At 44.4% G+C, this 25,393-nt stretch overlaps 1 long non-coding RNA gene across 9 annotated transcripts in view; it reads left to right on the top strand.

Moving 5' to 3' along the window:
• LOC140454085 (uncharacterized) overlaps positions 1 to 25,393 on the top strand; it is a 39,616-nt gene that overhangs the window by 686 nt on the left and 13,537 nt on the right. For 2 of the 9 annotated variants that reach the window (XR_011952643.1, XR_011952639.1), the window contains exon 2: positions 6,687 to 6,780. This is a non-coding gene — a long non-coding RNA (uncharacterized lncRNA). Of the gene's footprint in view, positions 1 to 6,388; positions 6,526 to 6,686; positions 6,781 to 12,292; positions 12,419 to 18,641; positions 18,751 to 22,002; positions 22,090 to 23,998; positions 24,109 to 25,393 lie in introns of all 9 variants that reach the window. The other 7 variants (XR_011952642.1, XR_011952640.1, XR_011952646.1 and 4 more) reach the window with 7 other exon arrangements.

Raw genomic sequence — 25,393 nt, 5'->3', positions numbered from 1 at the left:
ACTCCTCTTAGTGCACAGCCAGATACCACCATTGTGGGGTAAAATGTTGTGGTGGGATATAGTGGTGCCTTTCTGGAAGGTGCTCGGATTTTGTGGTGAAAACAGTTGAGAAGGAGTCGGGTTTTGTATGGAGCTACCTGTCCCCCTCCTGTTGCAGCATCTTATTATTGCCCTGACTCTATGTCGTACATGGAGAAAGTGAGGACTGCAGATGCTGGAGATCAGGGCTGAAAAATGTGTTGCTGGAAAAGCTCAGCATGTCAGGCAGCATTCGCTACCTCGAACATGTTTGGTAGAGATCAGTGACACTTCGTAAGCTCACAATACAAGATCCATCACTCTGTTTAAGACAGTAAAAAACTCTTGTAGCACAATAGCCAGAGAACAACACAGTGCAGAACAGGCCCTTCAGTCCTTGATGTTGCGTCGACCTGTGAACTATTCTCAGCTCATACCCCTACACTATCCCAAAATCAACCATGTGCTTATCTAAAGGATTGTTTAAATCTCACTATAGTGGCTGAGTTAACTTCATTGGTTAGGGCGTGGAATCCACTACCTACTAGTCTCTGAGTAAAGAACCTGCCTCTGACATCTGTCTTAAATCTATCACCCCTCAATTTGTAGTTATGCCCCCTCATACACACTGATGTCATCATCCTAGGAAAAAGACTTTCACTGTCTACCCTATTTCAGCCTCTGATCATCTTGTATGTCTCTATCAAATCCTCTCTTAGCCGCCTTCTTGCCAATGAGAAAACGTTCAAATTGCTCAACCTTTCCTCATAAGACCTTCCCTCCAGACCACACAACATCCTGGTAAATTTCCTCTGCACCTCTTCCAATGCTTCCACATCCTTCCCGAAATATGTGCACCAGAACTGCGCACAATATTCCAAATATGGCCGCACCAGTGTTTTGTATAGTTGCAGCATCATATTGTGGTTCCAGAACTCAATCCATCCACGAATGAAACCTAACAAACCGTATGCCACCTTAACAGTACTGTACACCGGGGTGGCAACTTTCAGGCATTTATGTACGTGGACTCCAACATCCCTCTGCACATCTACACTACCAAGAATGTTTCCATTGACCCAGTACTCTGCCTTCCTGTTATTCTTCACAAAGTGTATCACCTCACATTTAGCTGCATTGAACTCCATTTGCCACCCTTCAGCCCAATTATGCAGTTTATCCAAGTCCCCTTGCAACCTGTAATATTCTTCCACACTGTCCACTACTCCACTGACTTTCGTGTCATCTGCAAATTTACCAATCCATCCACCTATGCCTGCATCTAAGACTTTTATAAAAAATGACAAACAGCAGTGGTCCCAAAACAGATCCTTGTGGCACACCACTAATAACCGGACTGGAGGCTGATTATTTTCCATCATCCACCAGTCGCTGCCTTCTTTCAGAAAGCCAGTTTCTAATCCAAACTACTAAATCACACTCAATTCCATGTCGCTGCATTTTCTCTAAGAGCCTAACATTTGGAACCTTATGAAAGGCTTTACTGAAGTCCATGTATACCACGTCAACTGCCCTACCCTCATCAAAATGCTTGGTCACCATCGCAAAAATACTCAATGAAGTTTGTGAGACACGACCTGCCCTTGACGAAACCATATTGACAATCTGAAATCATATTGTTGTTTGCCAGATGATTACAAATATTGTCTCTCATAATCCTTTCCAAAACCTTTCCTACAACAGAAGTAAGGCTCACTGGTATATAATTACCTGGGTCATCTCGACTGTCCTTCTTGATCAAGGGCATAACATTTGCAATCATCCAGTCACCTGGTACTGAACCTGTAGGCAATGACGACTCAATATCAAAGCCTAAGTATTTGCTATCTTCTCCCTAGCTTCCCAGAAAATCCATGGATAAATCCCATCCAGCCCAGGGGACTTGTCTACTTTCAATCCTTTTAGAATTGATAACACCTGTTCGTAACTAACCTCGATCCTTTCTCGTCTAACATCTTCTACCTCATTATTGTCTGCAATATTCTCATTTTCCTGAGTGAAAACCAATGAGAAATATTCGTTTAGCAACTCTCCAATTTCCACAAGAGATGCAATTTCTGTCGTAAACTACAGTTCCCTTACCTTATCACTTCCTCCCTGCCTGACAGGGACATACCTATCAAGGACACACAATATCTGTTCCTTAAACCAGCTCCACATTTCTATTGTCTGCATCCACTGCATTTTGCTACCCCATTCTATGTGTCCTAATTCTTGCTGAATTGCATTATAATTGCCACTGCCCCATCGATAATTCTTCACCTGTGACATGTACCTATCACTTTCCATCGCTAAACTAAACATAACTGAATTGTACTCATCTCTCCAAAGTGCTCACCTACGACTGAACCAAACACCTAGTCCGGTTCATGACCAGGCGCCAAATCCAATGTGGCATTCCCTCTTGTCGGCCCTTTGACTTACTGTGTCAGGAAACCCTCCCGTACACATTGGACAAAAACTGATACATCTGATATACTAGAGTTATAGCATTTTCAGTCAATGTTAGGGAAGTTAAAGTCCCCCATAATGACCACCATGTTACTTTCACTCCTACCCAGTGTAATTTTGCTAATCCTCTCTTCCCCCTCCCTGGACCTCTGCAGCAGCCGATTAAAAAGTCCAAGCAGTGTGACCTCCCCTCTCCTGTTTCTAACCTCAGCCCACACTACTTCAGTAGAGAAGTCCTCATCAAATGTTCTCTCAGCCACCGTTATACTATCCTTGACTAACATGACATGCATGGGCCCATTGCGGTGCTTCAAATTCCATGAGGCAGCCATACTGTCTACGACAGACAGACTCAGTCCAGAATCTCCTCTGTCCTTAAGACTTTATGCACTGCCTGCACTCCTCGATTTCCCCTTTGCATGTTCCCTTTCCAACCCACCACACCTGCATCACTCCACAATTGGAGCTGCCAAGGACAGAAGTCTGTGGAATACCCTCCCTAACCTTCTCTATCCTCTTTTAAGATGTATTTTAAAATAATTCTCTTTAATCAATGTTTTGATCATCCATGAAGCACCTTAGGAGATTTGCTATTGTGAAAGATTCCATACAATGCAAGTAGTTGTTTTTATTGCCATACATTAGGAGAAACAAGAATGATGCTTTCAAATTGTTAACAAGAAAGTCACTGATAGGCACATTGTGTAGATAAAATAATAACGTCACATTGGGATGGGCAATAAACAAAGAAGTAACTAACGCCTGTAAAAATGGCATGTCTATTACCATGGGTGATTTTAATCTACATGTAGATTGGTCGAACCAGCTCAGTCAGGGTAGCCATGTGGAGTTCATTAAGTTTATCCATGATAGTTTTTTTGAACAGTATGAAATGGAACTGACAAGGAGCAAGCTATCCAAAATCTGGCCCCTGTGCAATGAGCCAGGAATAATTAATGACCTCAGAGTTAGGGATCCTCTTGGAAGAAGTGATCACTGTAAGGTTGAAGTTAGAACACATATGGAGAGTGTGAAGATAAAATCTAATACCTTGGTCCTGTGCTTGAACACGGGGAACTAAAATAGAATGATGGAGAACCTGGATAAAGTAGACTGGAAACAAAGATTTTATGGTGGGACAGTTGATGAGCAGTGAAAAATTTTCAAAGACCTTTTAGGAAGTGCTCAGCAAAAACATATTCCAGTGAAAAGGAAGGACTGTAAGAAAAGTTGGTGGACAAAAGATAGGGAATTCTACACCAGTTAGTTTATTTTCTGGAGTTGGAAAGATGCTATGGTCTATTAGGAAGGAAGAAATAGCAGGGAATCTCGATAGAAATTGTCCCATTGGGCAGACAGGGCATGGATTCATGAAGGGCAGGTCATGCTTGACAAATCGTTTGTAATTCTGTGGAGACATTTCGAGCAAGGTGGACAATGGGGACCCAGTGGATGCGGCGTGCCTGGATTTCCAAAAGGCCTTCAACAAGGTGCTGCACAAGAGGCTATTGCATTGTCTTAGAGTGCATGGGATAGAGTATTAGCATGGATAGAAAATTGGTTGATTAACAGGAAGCAAAGAGTGGGGATAAATAAGCCTTATTCTGGCTGGCAATCAGTAACTAGTAGCGTGCCTCTAGGATCAGTGTTGGGACTGCAATTATTTAGAATTGAGACAGATGATTTGGAGTTGGGGACCACATGTAGGGTGTCAACGTTTGCATATGACACTAAGATGAGTATCAGAACAATGTGTGCGGAGGACTGGGAAACTTTGCAGAGGAAACGAGATACTTTGAGTGAGTGGGCAATGGTTTGGCAAGTCGAATATTATGTTCATAAATGTAAAGTCATACTCTTTGGTTGGAGTAATATTAGTAAAAAGATTACTACTTGAATTTTTAAAAAATGCATTATTTGCTATGCAGAGGCACCTGAACATCCTTCTGTATGAGGGTTGGTCACCAGGTACAACAATCAATTCAGAGGACAAATGGAATATTGTCCTTCATTGCTGAAGGGATTGTGTTTAAAAGCAGAGGTGGACTATAGTGGGTGCTAGTGAGCCCACACCTGGAGTACTCCATGTAGTTTTAATCTCCTTTCTTGCTCAAGGATATACTGGCACTAGAGGGTGTGCAGAGGAGGTTAACTATGTTGACTCCGGAGGTGAGGAGTTTGGTTTAACAGAGACTGAGTAGATTGGGATTATATTCATTGGAATTCAGAAGAATGGAAAGATATAAAATAATGAATGGAATGGATAAAATAGAAATAGAGAGAATGTTTCCACTGGCAGATGAAGCTAGGACAAGAGGGCATCACCACAAGATTACAGGCAGTAAATTTAGGACTGAATTGAGAAGGAACTTCTTGACCTCGATGGAGTGCATTGCCCAGGGAAGTAGTTGATGTTAGTTCAGTAATGTTTTTAAAGCTAAATTAGTTTTTTAAAAAAGAGAAATTATTAATTATGGAATACGGTGAGAACGTGGGTAAATGGTTCTGCGTCCACAAAATGATCAGCCATGATCTTATTGAATGGTAGAGCAGGCTCGAAGGGCAGGACGGCCTTCTCCTTTTCCTAGATCTTTTGTTCTTGTATTATGCATGCCTCCATCACTCGTGACTTGGAGGTGTTGGATTAGGATCGACAAAATTAAAATTCACAGAACACCAGGTTATAGTCCAACAGGTTTATTTGGAAGCACTTCTTTGCTGGTCCTTCATCAGGTGGTTGTGTGATTTTTAACTTTGTCTCTCACTCTTGTAACTGAGAAACAGCAACAAAAGCCGTGCGCAAGCTCCAGCCAACAGTTGTATTGTGGACAATGAAGAAGGTTATCTCAGAATACAATGGGATATTGATCAGATGGGCCAGTGGGCTGAGGACAGGCAGATAGGATTTAATTTAGATAGATTAGGTTTGGATATCTGGTTGTAACCGACAGGTTGGACCGAAGAAGTGATTGATGTCAGCGGCGGACCAATGCCTAGACAGGGGAGGAGCTGGAGGACCTGGCGGGGCAGTTGGTCCTCCGGCCAATCAGTGAATGAGGGGGGGGTGGTAATAGACTATACCACGTGATCATCCTCGCGGTGGGCGCGGATGTTCGGAATGTGTGTGCGCGGTGAGCTGTCGGTAAGGAAAGAAATACACAGCAGGAAGTGGGAGGGAAATGGTGTTGGTATGGTCTGAGAGGTTTTACAATCATTTGCTGCACATCGGAAAATACAAATTTGAAACTTACAGTCCCGTTTTTGCAGCAAATGGGAATGTGCCTTGTTGAGTAATCGGCCCGAGTGAGTGCCGCCATCTTTATTCGGGGCAATGATTCACTGGACACGTCCGCGGCCGCCAGCTTTGTAAGGGGCAAAGTTCAGAGGGATATTTGTACAGCCTTCCCTGGTAAAAAAGAGTCATAGGGCAGGATTTACACAGAGCACATTCAAACCCAGAGAAATGGATTTTTTTCTGGATTTGTTTCGTCATTCATTTAAATGATTTGGATGTGAATAGAGGCCGTATAGTTATTAAGTTTGCAGGTGACACCAAACTTGGAGGTATTGTGGACAATGAAGAAGGTTATCTCAGAGTACAGTGGGATATTGATCAGATGGGCCAATGGGCTGAGGAGTGGCAAAAAGGATTTAATTTAGGTAGATTAGGTTAGGATATCTGGTTGGCATAGGTTGGACCGAAAAAGCCTGTTTCTGTGCTAGACATCTTTGACTGTGGGATCATAAAAGTGAACTCTGCTCTGGTTCAACTCTGGGTTCTCTGATGTCCACTTGTTCATTATCTAGCTTCCTCAGTCTCTCATGGGTGTATTTTTGCTCTGTATAGTATTTTACTATTATTTTCACAACTGATTTGTAAATGAATTGAAAAATGTAGAGCTGGAAAAACACAACAGGCCAAGGAGAATCCAAGGAGCAGGAGAATCGACGTTTCGGGCATAAGCCCTTCTTCAGGAATGTAAATGAATTGTCCACTGCTGCCCGGCTCCTGACCATACGCTGTTCCATTATCAGGTTATTTTTTCCACAATATCTTTGACAGTCAAGAATTCTTTTTTCCAATAAGCAAGTGCATTTTCCTTCAATTTCTGACAGTCAAATTCTGCACCATTTTCATTCCCTGTAATTCATATTGCACTCCCTGAAACATCAACTGTGTATTTCTCCTTCCACAGAAACCAGTGATCAATGCCAAAGCCTTGTTGCCTGTGGAGAGGGTGATGTTTGACTTCCTTGTACCGCTGCAGTTTGTAAGGTGAAGGTGGTTGGGTAAGAGACATTACAGATTATTCACTCAGCGATATTGAAGAGTAGAAGATATCCTTACAAATCATCATGGTTTTAATTTCACAAAAAATATTATTGAGAACTTTTGACATAAGGCTACAGATGGCGAATATTGTGTCCAGTGACCACAACCATTGCCAAATAAGCAGTTTTTCAAGAATGCCTTAAAGAAAGAAAGCAGATCTTAGAGGGTTAGAGTGGGGATTCCAGACCATGTTCCTTTGCAGTCTATAGAAACCGTCACACAGGTGAACTCAAATTTAAACACATCATTGAGAGTCTGAACTAAAATGAGTTATTGAGATATGAAAGGGTGTGTGGTGCAGGGAGACAGGAATGATTACAGCCAGGAATTATTTCAAATGTCCGAAAGTAAATTGTTGTTGCTTAAAAATGGGAGTCTTTTGATTGATCGGCAAGTTTTGGTACAAGTGAGCACATCAGCAGTAGAGTTTTCAATATTCTTGAGATTATCGGGATGGTGAATGTGGGATGCTGGTTTAGATAATGAAATCTAGAGTTAATAAATGGAATGAATGAGAGTTTCAGCGAATGAGCTGAGACTGTGGTGAGGTCAGGTGATATCACTGAAGTCGAAATAGTGGTCTTGGAGGGGGGCTGGTCTGTCATCCTCACCTCATTCAGCTGTTTGTCAGTTTGTGAATCAAGTCTGTCACAAGCTCAGGAGCTGATTGGCCCTGGCAGAACCCAAACTGGGCATCGGTGAGCAGGTTATTGCTGAGCAGCTGCGTGACAACACTGTTGATGACACCTTCCATCACTTCACTGCTGAGCGAGTGTGGACTGATGGAGGGGAATTGGCTGAGTTGGATCTGCCCTGTGTTTTTGTGTTGGAACATCCCTGAGTAATGTTCCACAAAGTCAGTAGGTGCCATTGCTGGAGCAGTACTTGCCTTGGTGGGCAGCAGGTTCTGGAGCACAGCCAACAGTATTATTGCCAAAATATTGGCAGGGCCCATACCTTTACACTGCTTATCCATTTCTTGATCTGATTTGAAATGAGTTTTCAACCAAGTCGATTCATATCTGTGATGTCAGGGAGCAATGGAGAAGGCTCATCCACTTGGCACTGCTGGCCGAAAATCGCTGCTATTGCTGTCCTCTTATCTGTTGCATGAATGTGTGAGACCTCTCCATCTGTAAGGGTGGGGATATCTGTGATGCTTCCTCCAGTGAGTTGTTTAATTGTCCATCACTATTCTTGACGAGGTGTGGCAGAACTGCAGAACTCACATCTAATCTATTGGCTATGGGATCACTTAGTTCTATTTAGTTTTGCTTGTGCTGTTTGGCATGCAGGTTTGTTAGCTTCACCAGGTTGGCACCTCATTTTTAGGTATGCCTGGTACTGCTCCTGGCATGCCCTCCTGCATTCACCATTGAACCAGGGTTGATTCCCCTGGCTTGATGTTAATGGTTGAGTGGGGGATATCAGGTCATGAGATTTCAGATTGGGCTGGAGTACAGTTTTGCTGCTGCTGTTGGCCCCCAGTGAGGTGGAAGTTGCAGGGTCAAGAGGGCTGATTGTGTTGTTGTATTTTCCAGTGCATTGGTAGATGTAATGTGGTCCATCCAGTTTCATTCCTTTGTTGAGACTGTGCAGTGATTAATACAATGAGTGATTTGATGGGCCTACTGTCGGGTTTCTTTCCCTTAAGGACATTGTCAATAGCAGAAAGACATCCCCAATGGTTCCATGGCAAACAGTAGATTGTTCATTACAGTTGTTTTTTCTTGACTTCAGAGCCACCCTCTACCGATTTGGGATTCAAACCTGAACTTCAGTTGTATATTTTAATATTCTTGATAAATGATAAATACGACAGGTTTGTTCACTTATTTTTAGAATCACTATCACAGGTTTTGTTTATTGTTTTGGAAATAAAAAGAATGTCCATTACCATGTCTCCTCCATCCTCCCCTCCAACAACAAGAGTGAGGAGCACATGGAGTTTCTCTGTCCATAACATTGAAACAATCTGATCAGCTGCCTCTGCTTCTTTCCTCCCTCTCCACTAGCCCACCGAGCCAAACTGCCTCACAAGAGTGCTCCTCAATTTAGTCCTAAACTTGCATTTCCTCAAGTCCCTTGTCGAGCCTTATTAGAGGTCATCTTGACCATTTACACTAGTGTAGCTAAATCATGGACATTCCAAATCTCTCTCTCATCCTCCTGCTTGTCACCGCTCTTTCCCCCCTCCCCCCGCCCCCCCCCCCCCCCCCCCCCCACACACACACACACACCAACATTGCAATATTGTTCCATGATCTGTCTGTCTGTTTTTTCTGGTTATGTCCTTCTCTCCCATTCGGCTAAAACCTAATATTTGACCTCACCATCATTGGAAAATCCTGCTCCATCTCCACTCTCCCTTTCCTTTCTGAGTTCATTGTATTTGGTGTCCCTCCAGGATCTATCCTTGGCCCGTCCTGTTTCTCACCTACACACTGCCAGGAGGTAACATCGTCCAAAAGCACAGTGTTAGGTTTCACATGTACACTGACAATGTCCAGCTCTCCCTCCCCATCATCCCTCTCCATTACTCCACTATTACTCAGTTATCAAACTGCTTACCACGCTTCGATTAGCTGCAATTGAATCCAATGAAACACTGGAATTGTTAAACCCATTGCCCCCCAGTTGTTATTCCAAATTAATTTCCCTTACTGCTGTGTCCCTCCCTCTCACTGGGAAGTGTCTGAGGCAGAACTACATTCTTCACAATATTGCTTTCATATCTGACCCCAAGGTGACCTTCTGATCAGACATCTACACAATCACAAACACCAGGAATTCCAATCTCTTAAACGTTGCTTGTCTCCTTTTCACCCCAGCGCCATTGCTACTGAATCCCTAACCTGTGTCGGTGTTGCCTTTAACTTGACAAATCAGAAACAGAACCCTTGATTCCGCGACTGACCCAGAATCTGGTTCAAGACTCACCCGTAATGGGACACATCCTCTCCATATTTACCCTGTCAAACCTTGACAGAATCCTGTATGTTTCAAAGAGATCATCTCCCATTCTTCCAAAGTCCAGTGAGTATATTCCCAACTTATTCAGCCTTTGCTTACAGGATAATCCCTTCAAAACAGGGATCATCCCAATGGATCTTCTCTGAAATGCCTCCAATAAACTTCTCTATTTCATGAACTAAAGTGACCAAATCTGTTCACGTTACTCCAGATGTGGTCTCACTTGCCATTTGTTTAGTTGCCCTAAGGTATATATTCCAAACTCTTATATTGCAAACTCTTTGAAATAAGGGACAGCATTCCATTCCCCTTCCTGATTCCATGTTGTAACTGTGTGCTCGCTTTCTGTGTTTCCTGCTCATTTTCCCCAGTCCCTTTTGTGGTGCAGCTTTCGACAGTTTATCCCAAGTTATAGTCTATTTGCCAACTTGTTGCCCAGGTTTCCTGTGAATATCTCTATGTAAACTGTTTATAACCTTTTGGAACTTTCCTGTTATGCCTTTTCTAGGAGATGTCCCCCCTCATTTTTCGAAACATGTATTGTGAGCACTGGGCAGTGGGAAGCATGCACGGTTGTTATCTTTCAGGGATACCCTGTTTAATGACTGGGAGGAGCTTGTTGCCCATTGGTCAGAATGGAGACATCTTGCCCATCAAGGTGCATGAGCCTTTCACACCCCATGTCTCATTGAGGAGGAACAGCGGCAGCACGGAAGGAAAGAAAAGGAAGGAAATCCTGCTCTCCATATCTCACTGAATCTTGGGATATTCTGTCCAATGTTCAGTCACATGAAGCCCCAAGGTGGAAACTCATAGAAACCCACACAGATTTGCCCCTGAATTGCCTGCTAACCTCCACCAGGGGTAATATGTACAGTCCTCCTGGGCCAGGAGGAGGGGATTGTATGAGTTTCAAACTTGAACTGACAGTGACGGATTTTATAAACTTGTATTACAGGCAGATATTCAGATGGTAATCTCAGTCACTGTAACGGCAAACTCTGACAGAATTACTCAATACATCAGGCCCTGGATATTCATATTGTGTGAGAGTATTGTGTTCCAGATCAATACCATTTGCTGAATAAAAGTTCTCCTTTGAATCAAACCATCCTCTCAATAGATCTTCCCAAATCTTCAACATGTGTCCTGTAATCCTTGTATATTGAGCTGAAGGGTCGAAGGTTGATTATAATGTGTAACTTTTGTAAACCGCTTTGTCACAGCTCCCCAAATTTCCTTTGCTACAAGGAGAACTCCTCAGTTTCCCCAAACCCCTGATTCCCCAATGTCTGTTTGCTCTCTATAAGGTTCACATCAGGATTGTATTAGAACATTCTCCACTTGCCTGCATCAGTGCACCCCCCCCCCCACCCAACGATATTAAACAAAGTGAACATCCTCCAGGATAAAGTGCTGTACCTGAGAGGTTTCCCATCCACCACCTTCAGCATTCCCTTTTCCCACCCTCGCGGCACAGTGGCATCACTGTGTAAAAGATGAAGTCAGCATTGTCCTACCCGACCATAGGACTGCTCTCTCATTAGAGAGAGATATCTAGTAGTGGTTAACCTGAATATTACCACAGCACAGGCAAGGGGAGAGGTTGAAAATGAGAGTCCATTAATTGCGGATGGTTATTCTTGATGTGTATTAGCAACACACATTTCACGTGAACAATTAAGTTAAAAAAGCCCCACACATTCTGCAACTAAAATCCCTCATTCCTTGAACCATCCTGGGAAATATCCTGTGCCCCGTCTCAGGGACCCTGCCATCCTTCACAATGTGTGGGCGATCTGTGGTTCGCACAGACCTAGCTGCTCGAAACCCTGTGGGTGATAGCATAGAGCAACAGTTGCACTAAACCTCACTGTCTGGAAGAGAGTGAAAGACAGAAATCCAGAAGGCATTTAAAATCTATTTAGGAACACGCTTGCAAGGCCAAGGCTGACAGGTCTATGGGGTCTGTGCTGGAAAATGCGATTAAAATAGTCAGCTGGAAGATTTCTTTACAGCATAAACCCAATGGACCACAAAACCGTTTTCCGTCATGTAGACAACAGACGCGTAATATAGGAATGTGACTAGCCACAATAGAAACCAGGTCAGAGAAGGTGATATTAGAATAGATGTTACGTGATTAATTAACATTTTTGGAGGAAAATGTGACAGAGGTTAAGTGGGACATTGTGGAGCTCTGGGTGTAGGAATCTGAAATAAAAATGGGTTATCCTGAAGGCTGGAATTAAAGAAAGGCACATTACAGAGATTTGTGAGGGTGGACAAGATGAAAGATAGAGAGTGTGTTGAGACTGGAGGAGATTAGAGATTGGAGGATGTTGCAGAGATTGAGATGATTTTGATGCAGAGATAGTGATAGTTCTGAGGCTCGAGAGGAATTATAGAGATAAGGATGAGTTGTTAGCTTTCCCAACACTACCTCTTTACTGATAATGATTGTTTCTCTGTCCTCATCTGCCATTGCCTCCATAGACTTGCGTCAATGAGAGTACACAGACAGTATGTTCCTGTTAAGGCCAAGGCTGGGAGGCGTCGAGAATGCTGCATGATCTGAGAAATTGAGTCTCTGCTCAAGAAAATGAAGGGAGGATATGGCAGGTACAAAACACTGGGTTTGAGTAAGTCCCTAGGGGACTATAAGGGAACAGCAGGAGGTGGGAGAGATTCTATCAGTATTTCATGTCAGTTTGTACTGAAAGGGGATATGGAAGTTAGAGATGTTGGAGAAATAAATAGTGATAACTTGGCAAGTGTTCATATTACAGAGGAGGAGGTATTGGATGTCTTAAAACGCATAAAGGTGGATAAATCCCTGGAATCTGATCAGGTGTATCCCAGAACTTTGTGGGTAATGAGGGAAGCTTTTGCTGGGCCTCTCGCTGCGATATTTGTATCATCGATCGCCACAAGTGAGGTGCGGTAAGACTGGCGCCATTATTTGAGAAAGGTGGTAAGGAAAAGCTAGGGATCTATAGACTGGTGAACCTGAAGTCAGTGGCAGAGATGTTGTTGGAAGGGATTCTCAGGGAAAGGATTTACATGTCATTGGAAAAGCAATAAATTATTAGGGAGAGTCAGCATAGCTTTGTGCATTGAAATCCTTAACTTGGACTTGAGAAAGACACAAGGTTTCACATAACACACTGGTTAGCAGGTTCAATACCATAGAATTCTGGCAGAACTAGCTGTTTGGATACGGAATTGGCTGGAAGATCAAACAATCATAGATGGACAGCACAGAAACAGAGACCCGTCGGTCCAACCAGTACATGCTGATCAGATATCACAACGCAATCTAGTCCCACCTGGTAACACCCGGCCCATATCCTTCCTATTCATATACACATGAAGATGCCTTTTAAATGTTGCAATCGTAATGGCCTCCACCACTTCCTCTGGCAGCTCATTCCATCCACGTACCACCCTCTGTGTGAAAACGTTGCCTCTCAAGCCTCTTTAAAGTTTTTCCCCTCATACCATAAACCTATGCCCTCTAGTGCTGGGATCCCCCACGCTATAGAAAAGACTTTGTCTATTTATCCTATCCATGCACCTCATGTTTTTATATACATAGATAAGATCACCTCTCAGCCTCCGACGCTGCAGGGAATACAACTCCAGTCTATTCAACCTCTATTCAACCCCCAGCATAGCTAAAATCCTCCAACCCTGGCAACGTTCTTGTAAATCTTTTCTGAACCCTTTCAAGTTTCACAACATCCTTCCAAGAGGAGGGTGACCAGATTTGTACGCAACGATCGAAAAGTGGCCTAACCAATGTCCTGTACAGCTGCAACATGATCTCATAACTCCTGTACTCAATACATTGTCCGATAAAGGCAAGCATACCAAACGCTGCCTTCACTATCCTATCTACCTGCACTCCAAGGCCTCTTTGTTCAGTAACACACCTCAGGACCTTACCATTAAGAGTATATGTCCTGCTAAGATTTGCTTTCCCAAAATACCACTGCTCAGCCATTCACCCATCTGATCAAGATCCCATTGTACTCTGAGGTAATCTTTTTCACTGTCCACTACACCTCCAGTTTTGGTGTCATCTCACTAACTATACCTCCTATGTTCACATCCAAGTCATTGATATAAATGACGAAAGGTAGTGGATCCAGCAGTGATCCTTGTAACACTCCACTAGTCACAGGCCTCCAGTCTGAAAATCAACCCTCCATCACCACCCTCTGTCTTCTGCCTTTGAGACAGTTCTGTATCCAAATGGTTAGATCTCCCTGTATGCCATGAGCTCTAACCTTGATGAGCAGTCAGTGTCATAGTGCAGGATGCTTTTTGGACTGGAAGCCTGTGATGAGCAATATGCTGTCAGGCTGGGTACTGTGTCCACTGCTTTTTGCCATTTATATAAATGATTTCTATGTGAATATAGGAGCTATGGTTAGCAGGTTTACAATAGACACCAATATTGGAGGTGCAATGGATAGCAAAGTTACTTGAAAGTACAATGAGACTCCGATCAAATGGGCTGAGGAGTGGCAGATGAAGTTTAATTTAGATATATGTGAGGTTCTGCATTTTGGAAAAGCAAATCAGGGTGGGAATTATACACTTAATGGGAATGTCCTGGGGAGTGTTGCTGAACAAAGAGATCTTGGAATGCAGGTTCATAATTCCTTGAAAGTAGAATCATAGATAGGCAGGGTAGTGAAGAGAGTGTTTGGTGTACTTGCCTTTATTGGTCAGTGCATTGAGTACAGGAGTTGTGACGTCAGTTTGCGGCTGTACAGGAGATTCATTCAGCCACTTCCGGAATTCTGCTTTCAGTCCTTGTCTCCCCGCTATTGGAATGATATTGAGAATCTTGAAAGGATTCATAAAAGATGCAAAGATGTTGCCAGGGTTGAGGGATTGAACTATAGGGAGAGGCTGAATAGACTGAGGCTGTTTTCACTGGAGAATCGGATGCTGAGAAGTGACCATAGAGGTTGATAAAATCGTTAAGGGCATGGATAGGGTAAACAGCCAGGGTCTTATTCCTGTTTAGTTGAGTCCAAAACTAGAAAGCACAGGCATGAGGGAAAAGATTGAAAAGGGATATTAGGGGCAAAGTTTCAAGCTGATCGTAGTATGTGTATGGAATGAGCTGCCAGAGAAAGTGTGGAGGCCGGTACAGTTACAACATTTAAAAGGCATCTCACTGGATATGTGATTGGGAAAGGTTTCGAAGGCTATGGGCCAAGGGCTGGCATGTGGGACGAGATTAATTTAGGATATCTGGTCGGCATGGACAAGTTGGACTGAAGGGTCTGTTTCAGTGCTGTACATCTCTATGGCACTAATAAATTAAAATTAAGATAGGTTTCTCTTTTATGGAGAGTTAGCAGAAGGTCAGACAATTCTCCTTGGACCTGAGAAGGTTAAGCAGTGATTTCGACCAGGAGTTGATTTGTTTCCAGGGTATTTCATTTACAGAGAGACAGAGTGAGAAATCTTTAACGTCACAATGTTAGTAACTATTTTCAGGTAACAGGCAAATAATGCAAAGAAAAATGTGAAGATTATTTTGCTCACTAAGTTCTGAGCATCTGCAACAGTTTGACCGACGGCTGGATGCAGATTCAGTAGTTATTGTCAAAACAAATTTGAAATTTAACATTTTTAAGGAAGGATTTGGAGGGCTATGTCCAAATGGAAGGTGAGTTGGGACTGACTGGCACCATCTCCAGAGGGAGAGAGTACAGCCCCATTGGGCAGAATAGCCTCCAGTCCCTGTGCTCTGTGATACTGACGCATTCACTGTGAATGATGAAGCTCATCACAGGGCAGAGCCGTAGAGATGCTGACCAGATATCCCAACCTAATCTAGATCCATTTGCCAACACTTGGCACATATCACTCTACACCCTTCCTATTCATAAAGCAATCCAAATGCCAAATGGTTTAATTGTACCAACATCCTCCACTTCCTGACAGAAGATTCCATACACGAACCAACATCAGTGGGGAAAAATATTGCCCCTCAGATCCATTTTAATTTCTTCCCCTCTCATCTTAAACCTATGCCTTCTCATTCTCGACTCCCCGACCCCAGGGAAATGACCTTGTCTATTTATCCTACCCATGCCCCTCATGATTTTATAAACCTCTATGAGGTCACCCCTCAGCCTCTGATGGACCTGGGAGGATCCCACCAGTCATGTCACAATGGGGCCTGGCTGATTGACACAACTTCAAACCAATAGGAGAGTTGGCATGATCCTCCAGCCAATGGGAGTGAATGAGGGGTGGGTCCAGCAGGCCAACACATGACCATCAGCTTTGCAGGCGCAGTGTCACTGTGAGGGGGGACTGAATGTGAAGGAGTGGGAGAGAGAGCAGATACTGGGAGAGAGATGGAGTTAGTGTGGACTGGGAAGGTTGATAAGCACTGTTTCAGTCTGTTGGACCTGAATTAGATACTCTGGGTAAATTAGAACCTAAAGAACTTCGGATGCTGTAAATCACACACAACAACCAGAAGGTGCTGGAAAAGCTCAGCAGATCTGTCAGCATCTGTGAAAAGAAATCAGTTCGCATTTTCGATCCAGTGATGCTTCCTCAGAAACTGATTTTACTGAGAAAAAAAAGTCTGTTTTATGCAGAAGGTAGGGGTTAAGGAGTAAATGATAGGTGGGGATAGAGTCCAAAGAGAGAGATAAGAGCAGTTGGACAAAGGAGTGGATAACGATCTGACGGGGGGAGGGTGAATAGCTGTTTATGGGGACTGTTAGTGGCTAACCATAGGTAGTGTGTAATGGCAGGCTACGTAATAACAAGGCCTGGTATGTGGGGTAGGGGGCAAAGGCACTAAGACGTGGGAGAGTTCAGGACCTAAAATTATTGAATTTTATGTTGAAGCCAGAGGGTTGCAGGGTCCCCGAGTGGGAGATGAGGTGTTGTTCTTCCGGTTTGTGTTCAAGTGTGGCGCTGGAAAAGCACAGCAGGTCAGGCAGCATCCAAGGAGCAGGGGAATTGACGTATTTGGTATGTCAGCAATTTATCAGAAATGTGGGTGGTGGAATATGGCTGAGAGATAAATAGGGAGGGGTGTTTGGAGTTGGAGGGAAGGGAGCTAGGGTGGCAATAGGTGGTTGTAGATGGAGGGTCGTGGTGAGAGGGTGGAATGGACAATTGGAAAGGAAGATGGACAGGTGGGACTGTTCAAGAGGCCAGTGCTGAGTTGGAGGGTTGAATCTGAGATAAGTTGGGGATTGGGAGATGAGGAAACCTTGACGCCGTGTGGTTGAAAGTTCCCAAGGTGGAAGATGAGCTGTTCTTCCTCCAGGTGTCGGGTGGCTCGGATTTGTGGATAGAGGACTTGCATGTCCTTGGGAGTGTGGTGACGGAGGGGGTGGGGGTAGCCGAAGTGGTCGGCCGGGTTGGTTGGTGCATGTGTCCCAGAAATGTTCCATGAAATATTCCACAATTTGGTGTCCTGAGAGCAAGGGACACAATAGGTGAGGTGTTTGGGTGGGCAGGGAAATCTCTGCTGGATGTAGGAGGATGCAGTGGTGCCTTGGATGGAGGTGAGGGGAAGGTGTGGGCACAGGTTTCCACCTCTTGCAGTGGCAAGCGAAGGTGTCTGGAGTGGAGGGTGGGTTGGGGGGGGGAGTGTGGACCTAACGTGGAATTCACAGAAGGTATGATCTCTGTGGAATGGTGAAAGGGGTGGGGAGGGAAATATATCTCAGGCGGTTCGATCTGATGGTGGAAAGAGCAGAGGATGAAGCGTTGTATCTGGGTGGAAGGTGAGGATGGTGGGATTCCATCTTTGTTGCATTTGGAGGGGTGGAGTTCAAGGGCAGTGGTGTGGGAAGTGGAGGAGATACAGTGGAGGGCATTGTTAACAACATGTGAGGGGAAATTGCAGTCTTTGAAATAGGAAGCCATTTTGTATGTTCTGAAGTGTTCTTCCAGCTTGCATCAAGCTTCACTGGAACACTGCAGTAAGCATGAGACAGAGATGTTGGACAGGGAACAGGCTTGTGTGTTAAAGAGCAGGCAACCGGAAGCTCAGGGTCTTTTTTGCAGGTACAATGTAGATCATCAGCTGCCATTTCCACCACCGCCACTGAGATGCTGGAAGGTTCCTGTCTCCTCCATTAACAGCTTTCCAACTTCCCACTCCTTTAATTTTCCAAATGTTCCTGTGTCTCTTTGGGCTCTGTCCCCACCTATTATTTACTCTTTAACCCCTATCTCCTGTAGTCCAAAGATCTGTAGGTTCGGTGAATTGGCCCAGCTAAGGTTCCCGTAGGGTTCAGGGATGTGCATTAGTTCGGGGGAAATGGAGAGTAATAGAATAGGAGAATGGCTCTGGGTGGGATAAACTTTGGAGGGTGGGTGTGGAATTGTTGGGCCAAAGGGCCTGTTTCCTGAAGGGATTCTAATTTTCCCAGCTGTCATCGGTTCTGAGGAAGGGTCACTGGACCCATGATGACCCATGGTGTGTGCAGGAGGCGGAAAGGGGAGAGTGGCAGCAGAAACCGGATGAAATGTATCAGTGTAGACTGGGAGGGTGTAGTTACACTCTGGGCAGGTAGTTAGTCTGAATTAGAAACTCTTGATCCCACGTTTGCAGCAAAGGGGAAGATGGCTTGGGCCTCAGGCAGTGAGAGGTCCTGGGTTATGGCCACCATCTTTATTTGGGGCAAGGTACAGCAAGGAACATGCACGTGTCCTCTACCTGGGTGGGGGCGGAGTGATTTGAAGAGGAGCATTTACACATCAAACACATACCAAGAGAAGTGTTTGCCTTCACTATTCATCTTGCACTGACTGAGCTTTGTTTTGTGAATTCATTTTATAGGATATTAATTGAGAATAATTGAGACTGGGATCTCAATAAACAAGTTTCTACAGTCAGTGGAGTCATCAGGATCTGAATATCATTGGCATTTAACTGTGGAACGAGAAAGGTTTGTCTGTTCTGTCTGTGGGAAAATATCTTCAATAGTTTTGTCAAGCCAAAAGCAGACAGATGTTCAAGTTCATGGTTGTATCACCCTTGGGGTATGTGTTCAATTCTTGGCCCTCTCGCTGTGGAGGGAGATATTGGCCTGAGAGAGAGCACAGATTTATCCAAATTGCACCTCGTCTTTTTGCAGGAACTTTCAGATTTAGTCTCAATCATCCACTTTATAATGTTAATCTGTAAACTCCCTACTTCCAATTCTCTGCAAATTTCTCGTGTACTCAAATTCCAGCACCATTTCAGGTGGAACGTTCCAGATTCTGACAACTGTCTGTTCATTCAGAAACTGCTGAAGTCCATTTTGACTCTGGGGTTACAAAGGGCTGAATTGAAAGATGCAATGCTGGTCGTGAGCTCCCAGTGAGGTGCATTGGAACAGCACAGGAGGATGAGGGAAGTGTAGGTGTGAGCAGAAAATGAAAATGACAGGGCTCCACTTTTAATGCTGCTTGGCTCAATGAGGGTGTTTTAGAGTTGGGTGTAAAAAGTGAGGTGAGACAGGGAGAAGGTGAAGCTGAAACTCAGTTTTAGTTCAGGCCTTTCAGAAATTCACGGTCCAATGGGAATAGCCAATTTGTCAGTGATACATGTGGAGTATTTAAGTTTTTAAAGTATGACATATCAGCTTAAGTAAAGTTTTTTTTGTTACTATAATGGACAAGTTTGAAGTGAAGAAAGGTTACTCGCTCATTTAAATTCTCTTAATGGGAGTAACTAGGTGAATGTAGAGAGACGTTGTGACAGGAGCCCTCAGACCCGTGGTGTGCTCCTCTTGCACAATGTGGGAAATAAGGGCCGATTCCAGTGTCCCTGACGGCTATTTGTGAAGCAAGGGTTCCCATCTGCAGCTACTGGGAAACTGCTTTACAGAGCTGGAGCTGAGAGTGGACTCACTGTGGAACATCTGCAATACTGAGAATGTTATGGACAGCACGTTTAGTGAGTTAGTCACACTGCAGGTGAGGGTGACACAGATCACGTAAAAGGCTCAGGAAGCGAGTACAGGAGTCCCCCGTTGTTATCCCCTTCTCATACAGACACTGTATACCACTTGGGATTCTGTAAGGGCTGAATGGATGGGGTAGCTTCTCGGGAAATCAGCATCAGCCAGGTGAATGACACCACAGAGATCTCTGCTGCTCAGAACAAGAGGAATGAGAGTGGCAGGGCTATAGTGGCAGGGGATTCAATAATCAGGGGTACAGCCAGGCATTTCTGTGCCCGCAGACATGAATCCAGGATGGTATGTAATCTCCCTGGTGCCAAGATCCATGATATCATGGAGTGGCTGCAGGACATTCTGGAGCTGGAGGGTAAACAGCCCGTGGTCGTGCAACACACAGATACCAACGATATCACTAAACAGAGGGATGAGGGCCTGAAAGCTGGATATAGGGAGAGCAGAGATGCATTAAAATGTAGCTCCTGAAATGTAATAATGTCAGACTTACTCCCAGTGCCATGTGCTAATGAGAGCAGGAATGAGAAGGTAGATCAGCTGGATGTGTGGCTGGGGAAATGGTGTACCAGAGAAAGGTTATGATTCTTCAGGCACTGGGGCTGTTTCTGGGTGGGACCTGTACCAGCCTGACCGGTTACCCCTGGGCAGAGCTGAGACAAATCCGGTGGGGGCCTTTGCCGGTTCTATTGGTGAGTTTGTAACTAGTCTTGCAGGGGGATGGGAACGAAAGTGTAGGCTTAGATGGATCAGAGTCATGACTGGGAATGGGAGGTAGAATATTAGTGATGTAGTTAGCGGCTCAGAAAGCCAAAGGAAAGGAGGATTAAACGAAGATTGAGGCCCTCTTCAGCCATCAGTCCTGACATCCCAGGAAGGTGAGTCAACAAAATCTGGAGCTGTTTACATGTCTATGACTCTGTGCTTCAGCAAAATGGTGGAAATCTACAAAAAAAAACAAAGCGCTGGAGATCCTCAGCAGGTCTGTCAGCATCTGAAATGGTGACAGATGCAGGAAACATTGCAGCCTTGAAGAAGTGTTTAGATGATCACACCAAGCACTACAATATCGATTACACGCTGAGTGCCAGAGCGTTGGACTAGCATAAATAGGTGCTTGATGACCAGCATGAATACGATGGGGCTGGAAAGTTGACGTTTTGGGTCAGGGTTATTTATCAAGACTGACAAATGGTTCCGACCCAAAACATCAACCTTCCTGCTTCTCTGATGCTGCCTGACCTGCTGCACCTCCCCAGGTCCACATTGTACAGACTCTGACTTCCAGCATCTGCAGTCCTTAACTATCTTCACATCCCAGGACTCATCTGGTGATCTTCCTTTACACTCTATCAATAACCAGGAGAGCCTTCCTTGGAAAAGGGGAACAAAGGTGTACACAGTACTCCAGGTGTGGTCTCACCAAGGCCCTTCCAGAAAGGGATCCCTGCCCCCATCTTATCCATAATGGTCATCAAGCGCACATGCCTGGTGTGATCATCTCAACACTTAGTCAAGGCTGCAATGTTTCCTGCATCTGTCACCATTTCAGATGCTGCCAGACCTGCTGAGGATCTCCAGCGCTTTGTTATCTCCTCTGTAGAGTGTTGAAAGGGGAGATTTGCAGTTGAGAAATTCAAATTGAACTTCACGTTACTTGATCCGTGCTGATCTGAATATCATTGGCCTTTTCATCTGGAAGGAAAGGTTTGCATTCTGTCCGTGGGCGAATATTTCAAATGTCCGTGTGACGAAAAAAGTACTGAGACAGTGAAGTCCATGTTAGCGTGGGGACTTGGTTTTTGAAAGTCTAAAAAATCATGGCACATTTCCCTGGAACAGGTAAGCCACGGATTGGTTTTGTATGAGGACAATTAGCCATAAAACCAGAAAGACCAAAGGATTCCTGCATCATGGAAAAAGCTATGAAAATGGGATTGTTGTAATGGAGTGAATTATCAATCCTTGATTGTAATCCATTGGTATTGTCACATCGGTTCCAGCGCCGTGGGGAAACACAGGAAATGTGATGAGTGCAGTGTAGGTTTCAGTTATTCAACTGGAAAGGTGAAGAAGAAATTTGCAAGGATGATGCCAGGTCTCGGGGCCTGAGTTACAGGGAGAGGTTGGACAAGTGAGGACTTTTTTGTTTAGAGTAGAGTAGGGGGAATATTTTATAGAAGTTTATAAGACCATGAGAGGCATGGGTAAGGTGAATGCACTCGGTCTTTTTCCCAGGGACTCAAGGATTGGAGGGCATCCGGTTAAAGTTAGAGGAGAAAGAATACATGGGAAACTGAGCAGCAACTGTTCTACACAAAGGTGGTATGTATATGGAATGAGCTGCCAGTGGAAGTGGTTGAGGTGGGTATATTAACAACATGTAAAAGACATTTGGACAAATACGTGGATAGGAAAGTTTCAGAAGCAGATGGGCCAAGTGCAGGGAAATGGAGTTAGCATGGATGGACATTCTGATTGGCGTGGGCCAGTTTGGGCCAAAGGGCCTGTCTCTGCTGCAGGACGCTATAACTCTAAGTGCATGTGCTATTTCTCCCCCTAACTCTGTTGGTATCATGGGATGTATTCCATCAGGGCAAGGAGACTTGTTTACCTTTAGCTCCATTAGCTTACCCAGCTCTAACTCTTTCGTGATAATGATTGTTTCTTGGTCCTCACCTTCCTCAGTCTCCTAATCAATTACTGGCATGTTCTTCGTATCCTCCACTGTGAAGACTGACTGCTGTGTACTCATATTCCTGAACCCTGCTGGATAGGAATAACCAGGCACAGAACTCTGAGAGGTCTTCTTTGAGTCTTTTATTGATGAGACACGGCAGTTATTTGGATAGTGTGCATGCAAAACACCTCCAGGCAGCATCTCGTATCTCCCCGCCTGTCCGATGTGCCACTCCCATTCTTAAACCTTGAATAGAGACTGTCTCTCAGTATTATCTCCATGGCAACGGCAATTAGAAAGTCTAGTTCAGTTCAGCACTTTGAGGTTAAACCACACCCCGCCCCCCCTCCCCCCACGGCCCTGTGGCTCCCTCAAGTACCTGACAGGCGGTTCAGTTTCGGTGGAGCTGTCTATCGGGATTCTGATATGGAGGAGCCGGGGTTGGGGTGGGGTGGACAAAGTTAAAAATCACGCAATGCCAGGTTATAGTCCAACAGGTTTATTTGGAAGTCCAAGCTTTTGGGGTGTGCTGTGATTTTTAACTTGATCAGGATTATCTCTATGGTAACAGTTAAGTGCTTCAACAATTACAGAGGCCATATGTTCCCCACACAATAGATTCCCCTCTAGCAGTGTAAACTGTTATTCAAGCCCTGGGCATAGCTATTAATCACTTTTCTCCCCCAATCCCATCTCGCTTTCTGTTGATCTTTAAAGTTTTTCTAATCTCCTTGGTCTTTGCCAATTTGTATGCATTCTATTTCAGTTTGATTGACACCCTTATTTCCTGAGCCACCCACGGCAGATTATTCATTTTCCTACAATCCTTCCTTTTCCCTGATAAATACTTTTGCTGAGCACTTCAAAAAATTGCTTTGATATTCCCGCTCTGTCCGTCAACTATCCCACCATAAAGTCTTTTTTTCCAGTCTACATTAGCCAACTCCTGCCTCATCCTTTTGTAATCTGTTATTCTGGCCCTGGGGATAGCTACTCTTCACTTTTTATCCCAATTCCATAATGCTTTCTGTTGATCTTTGAAGTTTTTCCAATCTCCGAATTTATCCTTGTTCTTTGACAGTTTGTATGCCTTCTTCTTCAATTTGATAGACTCCCTTATTTCCTTAGACATGGCAGATTATTCTTTTTCCTAAAGTCCTTCCTTTTCACTGATATATACTTTTGCTGAGAAATTTGAAAAATTACTTTGATATTCCTCCACTGTCTGAGAACTGTCCCACAGTAAGTCTTTACTTGCATTCTGCATTCGCCAACTCCTGCCACCTCCTATTGTAGTCTCCTTTGTTTAAGCACAGGATCTTTGGATTGGATTTAATCTTCCCGCTTTCCAACTGTGTTCTAAATTCTATCAGACTTATGACAAGTCTTTTTATCAGATTACGAGGGGAGGCGATGTTTCTTGGGCGTTTTGGGTTTCATTGTCAGCGACCTTGGCTTTGTAATAAAGTATAGGATAGATATTCACAACAGATTATTCTGGACGGTGTGAATGTACTACACAGACTAAAACCATAAATCACTGTCTCCCCTCAGTTTAAAATTGCAAAATCATGATCGCCTACACGCTTCCTCACTACCTAAGTTTGGAACGCTAATCCAACTGACTATCCTGCTGTTTCTGAAAATCTCCTTTGGTGAATGTGGTGAGTTTTGGATGCATCTTTCTGGTTATTACCGGAAGAAGATAAGCCCTGGGCACAGGAGAGGCAATGCAGCCCTTCGAACCAGCTCCTCCATTTAATACCATGATGATTGAGCTCACCTCGGTCTCAGCTGGATTTTCCCGTCTGCTCTCTCTCACGCTTCAACCCATTGCAAATTCAACATCTGTATCTCTTCATTAAATTGGCTCATTGTCCCGGCATCTACCACATTTTTAATAGGAAATTCCACAGATTCACAGCACATTGAGATAGGTACATTCTTCTTCATGAGAATAGAATAGAGTCCCTAAAGTGCAGAAACAGGGTATTCGTCCATTGATTCCACACCAACCCTATGATGAGCATCCCATTCAGACCCACTCATTCTCTGTCACCCTGCATTTCCCGTGGCTAATTGCCTAACCAGCACAAGCATGGACCCTGTGAGCAATTTGGCATGACCAATCCACCTAACCTGCACATCTCTGGCCTGTGGGAGGAAACTGGAGCACCGAACAAAACCAGGCAGACATGGGGAGAATGTGTAAACTCCACACAGTTGCCTAAGGCTGGAATCAAACCCGGGTCCCTGACGCTATGAGGCAGCAGTGCTAGTCACTGAGCCACCTCTACTTAAAATCTGCTGCCCATTATTAACCTCCCCACCCCGAATTTGGCTGCATGTATATTCCTTACGTCAGAAATCGAGGTGTCTAAGCGGATGTCTAAGTAAATCCCCGTGACGGCCCACATGTCCTGTGTGTCTGAATAGATATCCTATACACAAAACCCTCCAGCCCACACTTTCTCTCACTTTCCAGGGACAGGTCTCCAGAGGCTTCATGGGGACTACAATTCCCACAGTCCCTGAGGCAGGGACCACACGTGTGTGGGGAAACCCACCACTGTACATGTACAGAATATGGGTGGGTTTTGGAGCATGTTCTTTGGAGTAACGAGCGGAAAGCATTTCACACTGTGATTGGCAGGAGAAGGGACGCATCTGCCCATAATATTGATCAGTTGTATCCAGGATCTGCCATCTCCCTTTCTGTTTCCTTTTGTTTCATTCTGCTGTTACATTATTGACTTGCAGCAATTGAAGGGAAAGGAAGTGAACCCAGAAAGGGTGCAGAGTCTAACCAGGGAGGGGAAGTGGTGGCATGGATCTGTTTATCAGTAACACCATGAGAATGTAGAGAGTTTACAATAGGGGTAGTAGAGTTAGAATGGTGGGAGAGAGTAAGTGGGCTGGAGGGTTACAGCTTTGGGGGAAGAAAGGGGA

Source organism: Chiloscyllium punctatum, chromosome 28, assembly GCF_047496795.1.
Source record: "Chiloscyllium punctatum isolate Juve2018m chromosome 28, sChiPun1.3, whole genome shotgun sequence".
NCBI classification, from domain to species: domain Eukaryota; kingdom Metazoa; phylum Chordata; class Chondrichthyes; order Orectolobiformes; family Hemiscylliidae; genus Chiloscyllium; species Chiloscyllium punctatum.
The sequence above is the reverse complement of the archived record's forward strand: the minus strand, read 5'-3'. Positions and strand labels throughout refer to the sequence as shown.